The 15,191-nt window shown below is 36.7% G+C and overlaps 1 protein-coding gene and 1 long non-coding RNA gene across 4 annotated transcripts in view; both read right to left on the reverse strand.

The window, feature by feature from the left end:
• The window catches only part of LOC131693311 (uncharacterized), a 903,090-nt gene that overhangs the window by 459,704 nt on the left and 428,195 nt on the right, over positions 1-15,191 (reverse strand). The window lies entirely within an intron of this gene.
• On the reverse strand, positions 1,227-1,751 carry LOC131693317 (uncharacterized). Its single transcript, XR_009306214.1, has 3 exons — positions 1,461-1,751; positions 1,298-1,395; positions 1,227-1,237 (listed from the first exon to the last, which is right to left on the reverse strand). It is a non-coding gene; the product is annotated as an uncharacterized LOC131693317 (long non-coding RNA).

Genomic DNA, 15,191 nt, shown 5'->3' on the forward strand with positions numbered 1-15,191 from the left:
TGTCTAGATAACCGGTACTGGAACCCATCTTGTTACAAGTGATCTTTGCGATTGTTTCCGAATCCTGAAAAAGTGATTTAGGTTGTGCACAGAACACCAATAATGAGCCTCTTACCAACCATAACTCGAATACTAGCACAATCAAGAGACATGGCGCAAGCCAAAACATAGACGATGCAATAATCCGGTCTGCCGTCTGCCGGATTGAGTTAATTCCAGCCTCTTCAATCCATGCAGGGGAACCGAAATGCGCGTTCAAGGTTATCGAAGGCCGATATAGACGTATGGTAAGTACCTGCCTACACAGTCTACACAACCGTCGAGCATCAGCATCAGGCTGAGCCGATCAATAGAAACAGCACACACACGGTACGGTGGATCGACAAACGAAGCAAATTTCCATAAACAGCATGCAACACGCTACATCGAAACGAAAGCCCCCTCCCCACCACGAACTTCGGATGCGAAATGATGTATTATCCAAAGTTCACATACCTGTTGCCGGAATATGTAGACATGTTGTGCTATACCTCCTACATAGTGCACCGGGATAGAACCGATCAGTTTGCTTATACGAGCAAACATTGGTTAATTGTTGAACATTTTGTATGGAAATCGGTAATTGTATTATGTACATTTGTACACAGCGTTAGTGGTATCAGAACTCACTGGAGCGTTCATCGGAATCGAGATGCTTATCAAATTTGTAATTATGTTTATTTGTAGCAAATTCCGAAACTAATTTGTGCTAGCTTCATAGAAACTGGGAAATGTTGAAAAATGCTTAGAAACTCAATATGCTCTGACAAAAAATGTTCGAGTATTGTAAAATAAAATCGCCACTCAAATAAAGTCCGTAGAAGCATCTCATCGACTCATTATTTTACAATAATGAAAATATACAGTTAATTTGTTTTGGTTCTCTCGCGACGTTTTACTTTTGACATTACACTACACCGGTGTAGTCGGTCTGACACTTATTCAAACTTGTGTCTATTTCTTTTTTAGACCGTACTGATGCCGAATCTTGTGAAATCAAAAAAAAAGTTATCAGACAAACGAAATCAATATAAAATAATTTTATTTGCGATGCACTTATATATTTGCAATTTGGTTCTATTCGAGCCACAATTATTGATCGCAATAAGGATGGTCGATGGAAGTATTCAAGGAATAATTGCGAAACATTCCACACTGGTGTAGATGACCACTGAACTTGTACGACCTCGGAAAGTATCTGCAATAAAACCAAAAACAAAATCACACAATCGCAAATTACGAATCACACGCAGCATACTCATGCGGAACCGTATGTGGACACGGTGGGTAGTAACCATAGTCGGAGTTCGATGTTCTGTAGATAGGATTTTGTTCTCCTGCTTGACATCCGTATCCCTTGAAAAGATCTGTGGTGCTATTATTGAAGTGTGTTTTATGTTTCAAACTAATCGAACACTTACATGGGTTTTCAAAACGCTTCGGAAGAGTCAAACCGTTATAGAGATTAGTTGTAGTAAGTGAGTTCGAGGGTATCTTGTTGTTTACAGTGTCCATTTTCACGCACTCCAATCAGATTGTTTTCAGCGTAACCTATGAGGTACCGTTCCGTACAATGTGTAAAATTATTAAATCAAGTTTTGAAATCTTTTTGGCCTCTTTTCAGAACGAGTTGATTTGTGGAAGGATTTGAAAATACTGATTTTGGTCTGTTTGACGAAATAACAAAACACCAATGAACCATAGCAACCATCATTGTTGTCGTTGGTAACTACTATGGGTACCTGTAGGCAAAACATGGTTTGGTATGGCTTATAAATAACAATATGAATAAAACCCACCACCCCACAAAGCGGCGGCTTGTGAGTTTCGCAGTGTGATAGTTGCACCAAATACAAATATGTTAATACGGAATGCTCTGATGATTTTTCGAGGACACTTTTTATAACCCAGGTACACCGATAAAGGTACACTGTCAAAGTGTATTTGGTTGCACGATCGCAGTAAATCTGCTGAGTTGTGAAACTTGAAGCAGGAACAAATCTAATATCATGCTAGGCAACATCCGTCAATGATGCAAAATTTTTTGAGTGATTTTAAACACTCCCTTACCTGCACCATAGATAATGACGTAACATGACAACTCAGATGTATGCATGGAGAAACGAAATGAATTTATTTTTGGCAATTTGCAAGGAAACGAAAAAGAATTAGCTGTTCCATAATTAACCAGTGTGATTATAGGTTTTCGAAAGGATATTGGAAAAAGAATGTTAAGCATAGAATAATAAATATGTGAGAGCTTCGAAAAAAGTCTCAAAAATCTGTGGCTTATTTTGCACTTTTCAATTGAGTAGCTTCGGCTTTAGAATTGACTGCACTCACCACTTAATAGCGCCCCAGTTTGAAGTTTCTTTTGAGAGTGTTTTGAGAAAACAGAAATCGTCAACGCATCCCAGATCTAGGAAAATAAACAAAGTTTGGTATCCCTGCATCATTTTCTGGAGCAGTAAGATGTGTACACGGTGTTCCTAAAACCGTTATTAACAAAAAAATGACCATAAATTTGTCATACGGCTTTCGAAAGATACAGTATCCAAGCATCTTCTCAGTGAATTTCAAGATGATCCATCGAGGGATTCGAGAGAAATTGCAATTTGAAGTTTTATGGCACGTTTCATAAGGCTACCAGCAAACACCCACGGGTTTGGTCCTATCTATACAAACAAAAAAAAATTGTCTACTTATTTGGTACATGTCATTCGAAAGATATAGTAATCAAGTATATCTCCTGCAAGTTTGAAAATATTTCATTGACGGAATCGAAATTTATAACGGTTTGGATGTGGTGTGCGGTCATAGATGGGTTTTCTACCATACTTCAAGCGTGAATCCATGTTTGTCCATTGACTATTTAAATCGTTTATACGTGTCGCGGTTTTTAAAGGAAAACCTTACCATTTAATTACATAAATATAATGTACAAAAGGTGTTATTTATATGGTGCACTGAAAAAATATGAAAATAGGGTTGTCTAACAAACGTTAAATATAATGTGTAAATTAAAAAAATGGATAAAAGTCGGAATTCAATGGTTTGTTGACCGATTCTAACTATTTTTTCATTATTGAACAGGTAGACGTTTCTTTGTAATTTACATTAAGAAGAATATAAAACATAGTCATCTACATCAATAAATAGGCGATATAGTTGATCTCAACTATATGTATTATCATTATTTAGTAAATCCATTTTTATATACTAGTTGATTGCAATTGCTGTATAAACATCTGAATGTCAAATTCTCATGATAAGTTCAATTCGACAATAAAACTGACAATAGTTAGAGATATGAGTAGATGAACTTGTACTAATAACATCCCCTTTGACCAGTTTTAACATCTGTCAACCCAACCAGCGATTGTACAAAATTTCCAACAAAAACCTATCATAACATAAATTAATCTGAATCAGCATATACCTTCATATTCTTTAAATTTATGGTTTTATTTTTCCATCATTTGTAGTTTGCGTTCGTTGCATTCAACTGATGTATAGGTCATCGTTTTGAATACAAAGATATTCACTAAATAGTGATAATACATATAATTGAGGATAATCATGCTGTCTATTGTTTGAAGTAGGCAACTCTATTTTATATTCTTCTTAATGAAAATTAACGATGAAATGTCTACTTGTTCAATAATGAAAAAATAATTAGAATCGGTCAACAAACCATTGAGATATGGCCTTTTGAAGTAAACATTCCGACTTTTATCCATTTTTTTAATTTACACATTATATTTAACGTTTGGTTGACAACCCTATTTTCATATTTTTTTCAGTGTACCATATAAATAACACCTTTTGTACATTATATTTATGTAATTAAATGGTAAGGTTTTCCTTTAAAAACCGCGACACGTATAAACGATTTAAATAGTCAATGGACAAACATGGATTCACGCTTGAAGTATGGTAGAAAACCCATCTATGACCGCACACCACATCCAAACCGTTATAAATTTCGATTCCGTCAATGAAATATTTTCAAACTTGCAGGGGATATACTTGATTACTATATCTTTCGAATGACACGTACCAAATAAGCAGACAATTTTTTTTTTGTTTGTATAGATAGGACCAAACCCGTGGGTGTTTGCTGGTAGCCTTATGAAACCTGTCATAAAACTTCAAATTGCAATTTCTCTCGAATCCCTCGATGGATCATCTTGAAATTCACTGAGAAGATGCTTGGATACTGTATCTTTCGAAAGCCGTATGACAAATTTATGGTCATTTTTTTTGTTAATAACGGTTTTAGGAACACCGTGTGTAAGTATATTTATTAAGTTATGTGTAGATGGTGTTCGGAGCTGATGATCACCAGATTGTTCTGCGGAGAATCCCGATCAAAAGAGCATAACAAAACAATAACACTTATAACTATGGTTGATATTTATAACAACAAAATTGCCAATATTGCCAATATTGCCAATGTTGCCAATATTGCCAACATTGCCAATATTGTTAATATTGGCAATATTAACAATATTGACAGTATTGGCATAATCGGCAAAATTGGTAATATTGTCAATATTGTCAATATTGTCAATATTGTCAATATTGTCAATATTGTCAATATTGTCAATATTGTCAATATCGTCAATATTGTCAATATTGTCAATATTGTCAATATTGTCAATATTGTCAATATTGTCAATATTGTCAATATTGTCAATATTGTCAATATTGTCAATATTGTCAATATTGTCAATATTGTCAATATTGTCAATATTGTCAATATTGTCAATATTGTCAATATTGTCAAGATTGTCAATATTGTCAATATTGTCAATATTGTCAATATTGTCAATATTGTCAATATTGTCAATATTGTCAATATTGTCAATATTGTCAATATTGTCAATATTGTCAATATTGTCAATATTGTCAATATTGTCAATATTGTCAATATTGTCAATATTGTCAATATTGTCAATATTGTCAATATTGTCAATATTGTCAATATTGTCAATATTGTCAATATTGTCAATATTGTCAATATTGTCAATATTGTCAATATTGTCAATATTGTCAATATTGTCAATATTGTCAATATTGTCAATATTGTCAATATTGTCAATATTGTCAATATTGTCAATATTGTCAATAGCGGGCCTTACACGTTCAATATTTTTGTCAATACTTGAGTGTATTGACAAAAGTATTGTACGTGTAATGGAAAAAAAAATATTGACGATGTGGATTTCAAACGGGACTGAAATATTGTAACAATATCGTCAATACTGGTATTGACGAAAATATTGAACGTGTAAGGGCCGCTAATATTGTGAATATTGTCAATATTGTCAATATTGTCAATATTGTCAATATTGTCAATATTGTCAATATTGTCAATATTGTCAATATTGTCAATATTGTCAATATTGTCAATATTGTCAATATTGTCAATATTGTCAATATTGTCAATATTGTCAATATTGTCAATATTGTCAATATTGTCAATATTGTCAATATTGTCAATATTGTCAACATTTATATATTGGCCCTAGATTGTCAATATTGTCAATATTATCAATATTGTCAATATTGTTAATATTGTCAATATCATCAATATCGTCAATATTGTAATATTGTCAATATTGTCAATATTGTCAATATTGTCAATATTGTCAATATTGTCAATATTGTCAATATTGTCAATATTGTCCATATTGTCAATATTGTCAATATTGTCAATATTGCCAATATTGACAATATTGCCAATATTGAGAATATTGAAAATATTGACAAAATTGACAATGTTTGCAACGTTCACATAAAATTGATCGTAAAGTAGACTAGAAATGATGAAAACTACGTTTTTGGTTTGCTTCTAGCAGATCAGGGTCGATTTTTATGACCATCTGAATATTTTCTCGATTGTGGTCAATAAAAATGGATTTTTATATGAGAAAATGCGAGTTTTCTCTTCAAAACGATGTATCTCAGGGTTCGCTCACATTATATTGGGATTATAAGTGTTCTTTATGTAAAAATATATGAGGAACACGATGGATGACATTAGAATTTTCAAAATTAAAATATATGTATTGAGAGAAAAATCAACTTTTGTTATTCAACTGAAAAGATCGCATAGTTGGTAGCACTGCCACCAAAAATTAATATTTTTTATAGATTCCTTGAACAATTTTCTTCAAAAACCATCTATCGGTTTGATTCTAGAGTCAATAGAATCGGAGATAAGATCAAAAAAATCAAGGGTTTTGGCAATTTGTCGAAACGGAGGGTGCTCCCATGACCAGAGGGGTGGTTAAATTGACACAAAAATTTGGGTTTTTATATATTGGCCCTAGATGAACAATTTCTCCAAATTTGGTTCAAATTTATGAAGGTTGATTTCAATTTTGCATCTTTTTTTATCACTTCGCATGGAATGACCCATACAGCGAATATATTTCAAAGTAAATTGCAATCAAAGTCTCATTTAGCTACACACCAAAAAATCTAAATTTTATCGTTGACGTAATTCCAAACTTGCCACAATCTAACAAACCGTAATTGACGAAATATAACCGTGTTCTCTTTAATTTTACATTTTACAAGATGTACTTTCCATGCGCGGTGCCATAAAATACACCCTTCAACAAGTTAAACAAACGCCACATGTAGGGTAAAATTACGTGATTCTCAAAATTCAACAACATGTGAAATTAAATTTAAACGTACTATGTCATTTTTGATGCTCGTATATGTCATGGCCAGGAGACGTAAATTTACACGATTTTTGCTAGGTGTGTATGATCAAATTCAATTAACACTATTCCCACGGCGACCTTGCGTTGCATGGAATTCCTGACATCGCTGGCATGAAGGGAGCCGTTTCACCTGTCTTCGAATTGTGCTGAAGCTCACACCGCATCACGAAATCACCGTGTACTGCCAACTCTAGACAGTCTAATCTAGCCGAGGTAGGTCAATCCTGCGTCTACTTTTAATTGCAAGCAATTCAAATTATTACACCAAAATGCCCATGGACCTCTTTCAACGTCCGGTGGTTCTTGAGATATAGCGAATTTAAATACAGAACGACAGAAGAAGAAAGTGCATCATGCGGTGCGACGGAGCCACGATTCGATTTCAACCAGTCAGCTAATGGAGATTGAAGGTCATTCCGCATCGGGCTCCGACCATGGACTTGACGGTTTTCGACTGATCCAACCGAACCGCGCAAACTAATTGGTTGACTTCACATTGAACATGACCAAGTCTCACACTCTTCAAAATTGGGCTTGAATGTTTATGGCGGGTGCTGGTCTACAACCGTCCGAAGCAGAAAATTGGCGTTGGTGTGGACGGAATAATACGAACCGTGAATAATATCACTGCTGCACAAGGCGTAGATAATTAGCGGCCAGAGGTAATTAAACACCGGTTGGTTGTTTTGTTCGAACCTAACATTTTCAATGTTTATGTACTTTACACTGACTGCAGTACACTGGTGAGTTGCAAAATTATAAATTTGGAACGGTGAGCCAAACAGCTTCTTGTCGGAATCCATCAACTGGCAGCTGCACTCACTACTGTTGCAGTAGGTTGTGCTCCGTTCGTCCAAACTAGGTGATGCTCATTACGACGAGCTTTTAAGTTTCTCAGCCCGCAATAGCAATAAATCGTACCCGATGTGGTTGATGGAAAACGGACCACAAACAAGCTCCCATAAATGGTAAAGATGACGATTATTGCGTTTGCCGTCGGTGGAAGTTTGTGGCTCTTAGCCTCCCGGATTGGAGTTAGCCACAATGGACAGCTTCGATCTCGGTTGAATGGAATTCCACTGATCAGTCAGTCACCAGCAGCAGGGGGTCGTGCAATATCTATCTAATTTTTCGCAGCTGTAATTCGGATGGTCCGACGCAATCGCTCTGTACGGAATCGAATTCACAGCAACTAACTGTGCGAACTCACAGTTGATGGTCCCGCATTAGGGCAAACAAAGTGGAGTGATTTTGCACCGTAAGGCTTGTTACTGGCTAGCATCTAAGTACTGTTGCTGCCGAGCTGATTGTGTACAACTTTGATCGCTTGTTTATCTATTAATGTGAGAAATATAATTCACTACTGCTACTGCTGCTGCTGCTTCGGGGACCGGGTGGCCTCTAATAATGAACGAATGCTGAATGTGTATGAGGTATAAGGAGAACCGTTGCCATCAATTGCTCATATAGGGGGATTGCAAGGGATCGATCAAGTTAACCGCTGCGCTGCTTCAAATAGACATGGGCAGAGGTGTCATGGTTAGCTGGCGTGAAATATCTTTGAGATTTGAGAATGGAAAGAATGCTTTTATGGAATAACAAGTGTTGTATTTGATGGTAAAACCGCGAGTTGAGATACTGTTTTTTATGAATTGAGCAAAATGCCTTCTGACAATATTACTGTCTTCAATTACCTTATGAATTCTTGTCAAAGGGTTCAGTCAAAAATACCTGTAATTGAAAGCAAATAATAAAATATTAATTTCTAAGCTACCAATTAAAGATTTTTTTTTAATTAACATAATTTTCGAAGATATATGCTTCAATAGGCCTACTTTTAGATAATGAAAATCTGTTAAGTCCTTTAATAGTTAGGGTAGGGCAGGGTAAAGTAGTGGATCGCCGCGCCTCCAGTGCACTATCGATATTGGGAGAAAACGTCAGTGTGATGACGGTTGTTTTCATGACACAGCAACGACATGAAAAAACGCGTATTATATAATAAGACAGGCTTAATATTTCATACGATTCCATGAATCCTAACAGATATCTCGGTATGCGTATACTTTATTATTTTTCATTTACTTCATTTTATTTATTTTTTTACATTTGGATTAATTCATTAAATGCAGTTATTCATTTTTTGGTACTCCGTACTCCAGCTGATCTTAACAGGTGATCACCGTCAATCTCGACTTACTGAGCGGGGATGCGACACAAGAGTTCTTCTTGAAGAGCACGTAGCAAGCAATATTTGTACCGCCAGTCTAACAAGTCTAAGGGTTTAATTTTTTCTGGAAACAGGCCACACAGGGATTAGTTAAAAGTTTAGTATATAGTTTGAATTGGGTTGTTAGTTTTAGAATTCGATGGTGATTCGACCACCCTTTAGCCATCCGGAGAGGGAATCTTTGAAACCGTCATTCGACGGGGTCAGCGCTTGCACAGATGGAATAGAAACTATCGAGTTGTTTAGGCAATAAACAAACACTCATCGTTAACCCGATTTCAAATGATGTCCGGATCTACACAGATAAAAAAATTCATTTAAAATTATGCTAACTATACTGCACATAAAGGGAACGCGACCAATAGTGTAAAATTATGCGAGTGATTAGGTTCACATTGGCCACAAATCGTACTACAAATAACTTACGTATGTATTGGTGACGATACCGACTTCAAAAAAAAAATTCGTTAAATAATACCAAACAAGACTTGAACCGACAATCATTGACTCATCAGAGACACCCCCTTATGGACTAGGCTAAAGCGACACATAACAACGTGACTGCAAAGTGGCGGACATAAGCTTCGCTTGAGCGTAGACGATACAAGCGCATTGAGTTGCGGCTCGTGCATGTATGTGTATGACGCAGTTAGTTTTTCTCTCTGGTCAACACCGTTTCGTATAAAATCGTGTAAAAATAAGATACTTTACCTGAAAGTTGAATGAATAGCGAGCAGGTCTCGACCAGAATAATGTAAATTTCCATAGGAACATGCAGATTTGCATGACTTTCAGCGCTCATTTTATGTGCATGATATATAGCGGAAATTTCTTCGTGAAACATAATTACACGAATAGTTTTTCTGCGATATCAGGAAATACGCTGAAATTAATTTTCATATTTTTTGCTGTGTACAGTGCACGGTGGTCTAGAATGCAAATTTAGCAGGAATTTTAGGTTTTTACTAAAACTAAGCAACTTAGCCTTATTATGCCTGTTCTCGCAGTTTGTGAGCCCCTTTTTGCCTGGTTATGCAATCACTCTAAAAATCATCAACCTAATCCCAAGTGTCATATGCCATTCGACTCAGTTCGTCGAGATCGGAAAATGTCTGTGTGTATGTATTTTTTTAGAGAGCATTAAAACATTTTTAAGAAATCCCTGAGAAGGGAAAAAATGTACAAAAATCCAAATATCTCAGGGAACGGGTTTAGGCTACCATCACCCGACCCGATAAAAACCACTGCTCTTGCTCAGAACCTGATCCCTTCCCGGCATTACTTTGGGGAGGGGTTTTTATGTGCATAGTACCCACTCTAATTCAACTACTTAGTAGTTACAGTTGTGCCAGTTGCACCGCCGCTCCCTTCTCGTACAAATCAGCGCCATTTACTCGATGAGCTCCCGACTTGTTCGCGAACTACTCGGTCTAGTCCCCGACGGTGGACCTAGCCTACTCCGTCGGAGAATTCCCCGGCGAGAAGAGAAGTTCTCCCGATACCGACTCTTCTTTGGTTTTAGCATCACAATTTCTTGTGCCCTTTGGCTCCCTCTCGTTCCATTTTGCTCTACTTTCCCAATGAACCATTCAGCTCCCGCCCTTACTGGTTCGCGAGCTACTCGGTCTAGTCTCCGACAATGGATCTAGCTTACTCGGACGAAGAATTTCCCGGCAAAGGAGGTTCTCCCGAAACCGAGCGTTAGATTTCTTCTGATACCGATGTTCGTTTCCGTGAGCCATTTAGCTCTCCGCGTCGTCCCGATCTAGTCGATCTAGTCCCCGGCGGTAAATCTAGCCTACTCAACGGGCTAGCCAGTAGGTACTGAGGTCCATCCGACGATTTCGGGTGGACCGTAGCTTACGGTTCTACCACAATTTTAATCTCCCCGAGCCACCACCGCGAATTCAGGTGGCTTGACGCGAATAATATTGTCACCTATCCATTACTAATCAGATCACTTTTCCATCTCATCTTTAGTTTAGAAAAATCTTAAAATTTATCTTCTATGACCCCAAGAAAAATAAACCACAAAATATTTCACTGCTTCTATTTTTTGCGATGGTTCACTACTCCCTACCAAACTGAAAAATACCGAGTCCACGCATTTCATGCAATCTGCCATCTCAAACAAAATAATGATTATTTTAAATTGTTTCAGTCTGTGGATGTATTAAGGTGTCTTTTACAAATACCAGTTCAAGTATTGAAAATCGACCAATGTTTGTGATAGTTATACCCCGAAAACAAAACTATGTTCACAACCCCCCCCCCCCCTTCCCACTCCCGGACCCTACATTGTACATACATGGGGAATAAGCATGGTCTTGTCTGAGTTGGGTGATGACTGTTGAATCATGTATGAGGCTTGAGAACTGATGGTTCGCGAGAGGAAACGAAAGCCAGTTATCAATTTGCGGCAGTCAGACCAATACGGCGAACATATTCATTGGACTAGTTTTAGTCCATTAAATCAATTAAATTAGATGCTCTCATTATATTGAGTAATTTCATATTCTTTGAAGTAGTACATGCACGGAACCGATCGTAGTAGCCATACGTGACAGACGTAAATGAATTTTCTCGCACGCGTCAAATTTGTAAAAAAAGGAAAAGTTTTCCAGTACCTATTAGTGTTTCTCAGTTATTTATTATTAGTTTTTTTTAAGAATTTAATTATGTGTCCAGGTATTCCAATTTCATTATTCTGTATAAAATCGTGCCCAATTGAGATTTTCGTGGAAACATAAGTCACTGACATGTCGTGCAGTTCAAACATGAATTAGGCTCTACCAATTTGTTAAGCAGAGATGTTTTACCATAAATTTTATTTGGTTTATCTATTCTTTTCTTTAAAGAGCGAGTAAAGGCGCTATAACCAAGGCTCATTAGCTTGGGCAGGGCTAAATACCTCTGTCCCATTCCAGGAAAGGGCCGAACTGTAGGGTATGAACTAGTATAAATAAAATAATAAATAATTATTGAAAATTTGACTTAACGAATAATTGTAATCGATAGTCGTTACAGTGTGCCTGTTGAGATTCATACAAATCTCCTTAACCTTTATCTTGTTTTGCCTTGATGCAATAAAATCAAACGAGCTTAGGTTAGCAGGTCTTGGTTTCTGTGGCTGTCAATCAAGCTTCAGTTTTTGGAAGGAAATAGATGAAAGCAGATGCAAAAGTCTCGACACGAAGGAGTGTAATTAACCCTTTTAGTCAAGTCACTTCCAATGATTTATCAAACCCCCTTCAAATTGAAACGGTCGCTCCACATTTATTCCACATTCAAGGTGCAAAATAATTCGTTGATTAAATTCTTCATTAAATGAATAATTTGATTGCCGTATAATTTTGAATCGTCTTCATTTTGTACGCCGCATAGTTGGCCTGGCCGCTTTAATGATTGTGCCACATACTATGCCACATAATTGTAGGTGCTTGACGTAAAAGCTGTTCTTTTCGTTCTTGTTGTCTCCAATTTTTATTCTGGTAATTAGCGTAAAAATTTGCGTCATCGGTTGTATATTCGACATGCAAAGCTAGTCGCAGCATACAAACCAGTCCGGAGCTGAAGTTGCTTTTAGTACAAACCTAGCATTTCCAAATTAATTTAACAAACGATAAATGTATCATACATTCTCGGCAGCCGGCTACCCAGAGAAATAAACTCATAATACCACGTCTGAGAGTTGCATAGATGGTATCACTCTCATCAGTCATCATGTTCATTGCTCATGCTCATGATTGCGGATTGCAAAGATTTTCTTTACGTCTGGACATAAAACTCAGTTCGGGGCAATGCAATGTTTGGCATGAAACTAGTCATTACAAGTTGTTGGCCTTCGCATGATTATTTCCTGCGAGCGCAATACTGGGTGCTATTCTTGTTACAGCTGATGAGGTTGTTACATGTGTCTGATGCTCCATCTAAAAGTTGTTCCAAAAATTGTGCGGCCCTTTCCCCAACTGGTGCCAAAATAGGCTCCTTATCCCATCTGTCACCAAGGTTAGGAAAAAAAATCCGCTTATTAACTAAAAAACTCCTTTCTCAACTACAAAGAACTAATACATCACTTTAGCCACGAACAAACGTTGATAACAAATTCCGGAAAACCATAAATGAAAACTTCTTCCTAACTATCTATCGATCTAAATGTGTCCGGAATGACAACAATTGAATGATAACTGCCATTCCAATAGAATCCAAGTTACTCCACAAACCCACTATGTTATTTTTCCACCTCTTTTTACCACAACCCGCAGGAATTTCATTCACTCTTCCGGAGCGATACGCTTCCGACCATGCATCGTCATGAACGATTTTCTTTCCGATGACAATCTTTACCGTGGTGCGCTTTCAATTGAAGAACCTTCCCTTGCGGAAAACAGTTCAAATGTAAATAAAAAGTAATGCTTATTTATATGAGCGAAATAATAAAAAAACGGAAGCAGTATCCTCCGGGCAGAATTCGAGACGAGACGAGACATGACAACTTAAATGAGGGAAAAATGCAGACGGATGGAAAAGTTCACATGCAATGTTGAACTGAGTGCAGCTAGTCCCTTCGTGAAACGCATCGATGATCTGATGGGTAGAACTTATACGGAATTAACCCTCTTTCGCTAACCTTAAAACTATATGCTATAGATCTTACACGTGTGTTAAAAGCTCTAGCAAAAAATAGCATCGAGAGGTCAAATTGAGCGAAAATGTTATTATCCAAGGCTACCAAAAAATGTTGGTATAAGTTTTTCTTATATTTTTAAACGATTGAAAAACCTGGACTGCTACAGGGTTTGAAGATATGCAGGTTTAGGAGGTATGTAGGGCATGAACATTTATATTTTTGCTTACACAGGATTCAACCATCGTCGTCGCGTTAAAAGTAAGTACTGTTTGAGTCGTTGAATCAAACCAATGAGGCATCCAATGAATGTTTTATTTGAAGCGTATAAATGGTTCATTGTAGCAATAAATATTCATGTGAAGCTACATATGTAGTTTTTTTTACAAATAGAAAAAATAGCAAAATTGTCAGTTCCTATCAAATCATTCGTCCGCTTGAGACATTGATCTCTTCCTTATACTAACTACAAACACAAGGGCCAATGAATGGAACCGGTAATTAGTGGGAGTTAGTAAACTACCACCAAAATTCTCCCCGAGCGATTAACTAATAAGTTTCTGGCACCTATCAAACATATCACCAGTCTAGCTTGTTGCCGTATCGGAAACAACGTCAATCATATAATTACGTATATGCTTCACAGATAAACAGACTAATCCTCACCACCCTTTCCCTCAATTTTACATTGAAAACCTCTCATTACTTGTTCTCATGATTAACTCATAAGAACGGTTCTCTGAATGCACAAAGTTCTGAAATTCAGGCGAAATTCCCGAGCAGAAGAAAATAACTGCGGAATACTAAATTTAGGTATCAATACCAACGACTGTTTACCACAATATGGTATTAATGAGCTCTACATAAGAGGTAAAGTACCAAAACAAAATAACACAGATATGTTCTACAAATAACTATTTGATAATAAAACGAGTTATTATAATACCTGAATAATAATAAAACATTTTTCAACCTTCCAGTAACAAAATTCACACTATGGAGGTATTCAATAAGGTATTGATTTGGTATTTGAAAAAATTACTGGAATACATAAATAATACTAAAATAAAGTATTATACCTCATTGAGGTATTAGGCAGGTATTGAAAAATGTTTCTTCAATACCTGCTTAATACCTCAATGAGGTATAATAATCAATTAATACCAAGTTTTAATATGAATACCAAAAATAGTATGCTCGGGTTATTGCCCAGTTATTTTCTCCTGGTCGGGTTATCTTACATCTTCAGACGGCCGCCTAAATGTAGATAATGAGGTACGTATTGACAGTTCTGTTGTACTACCACTTACGGCACTTCCTACAAGCTAATTAAACACAGTTTCAACATAAGAGATGGTGAAAAAGCAAGTGTTATGACTGTTTACCTGTGGTATGGATCCAACTCACTTAATTAACTAGATGGACAGGACGATTCAGACGATACGTCACGTCACCGTTCCGTCGGGATAAGTTTAATGCATTTCTCGTGTGCCAGTACGTCAAAAGGTTCTGCCTGGCGTATCGTGTAAATCGTACTTTGTACCTTCTACCAAAG

Source organism: Topomyia yanbarensis, chromosome 3, assembly GCF_030247195.1.
Source record: "Topomyia yanbarensis strain Yona2022 chromosome 3, ASM3024719v1, whole genome shotgun sequence".
Lineage (NCBI taxonomy): Eukaryota > Metazoa > Arthropoda > Insecta > Diptera > Culicidae > Topomyia > Topomyia yanbarensis.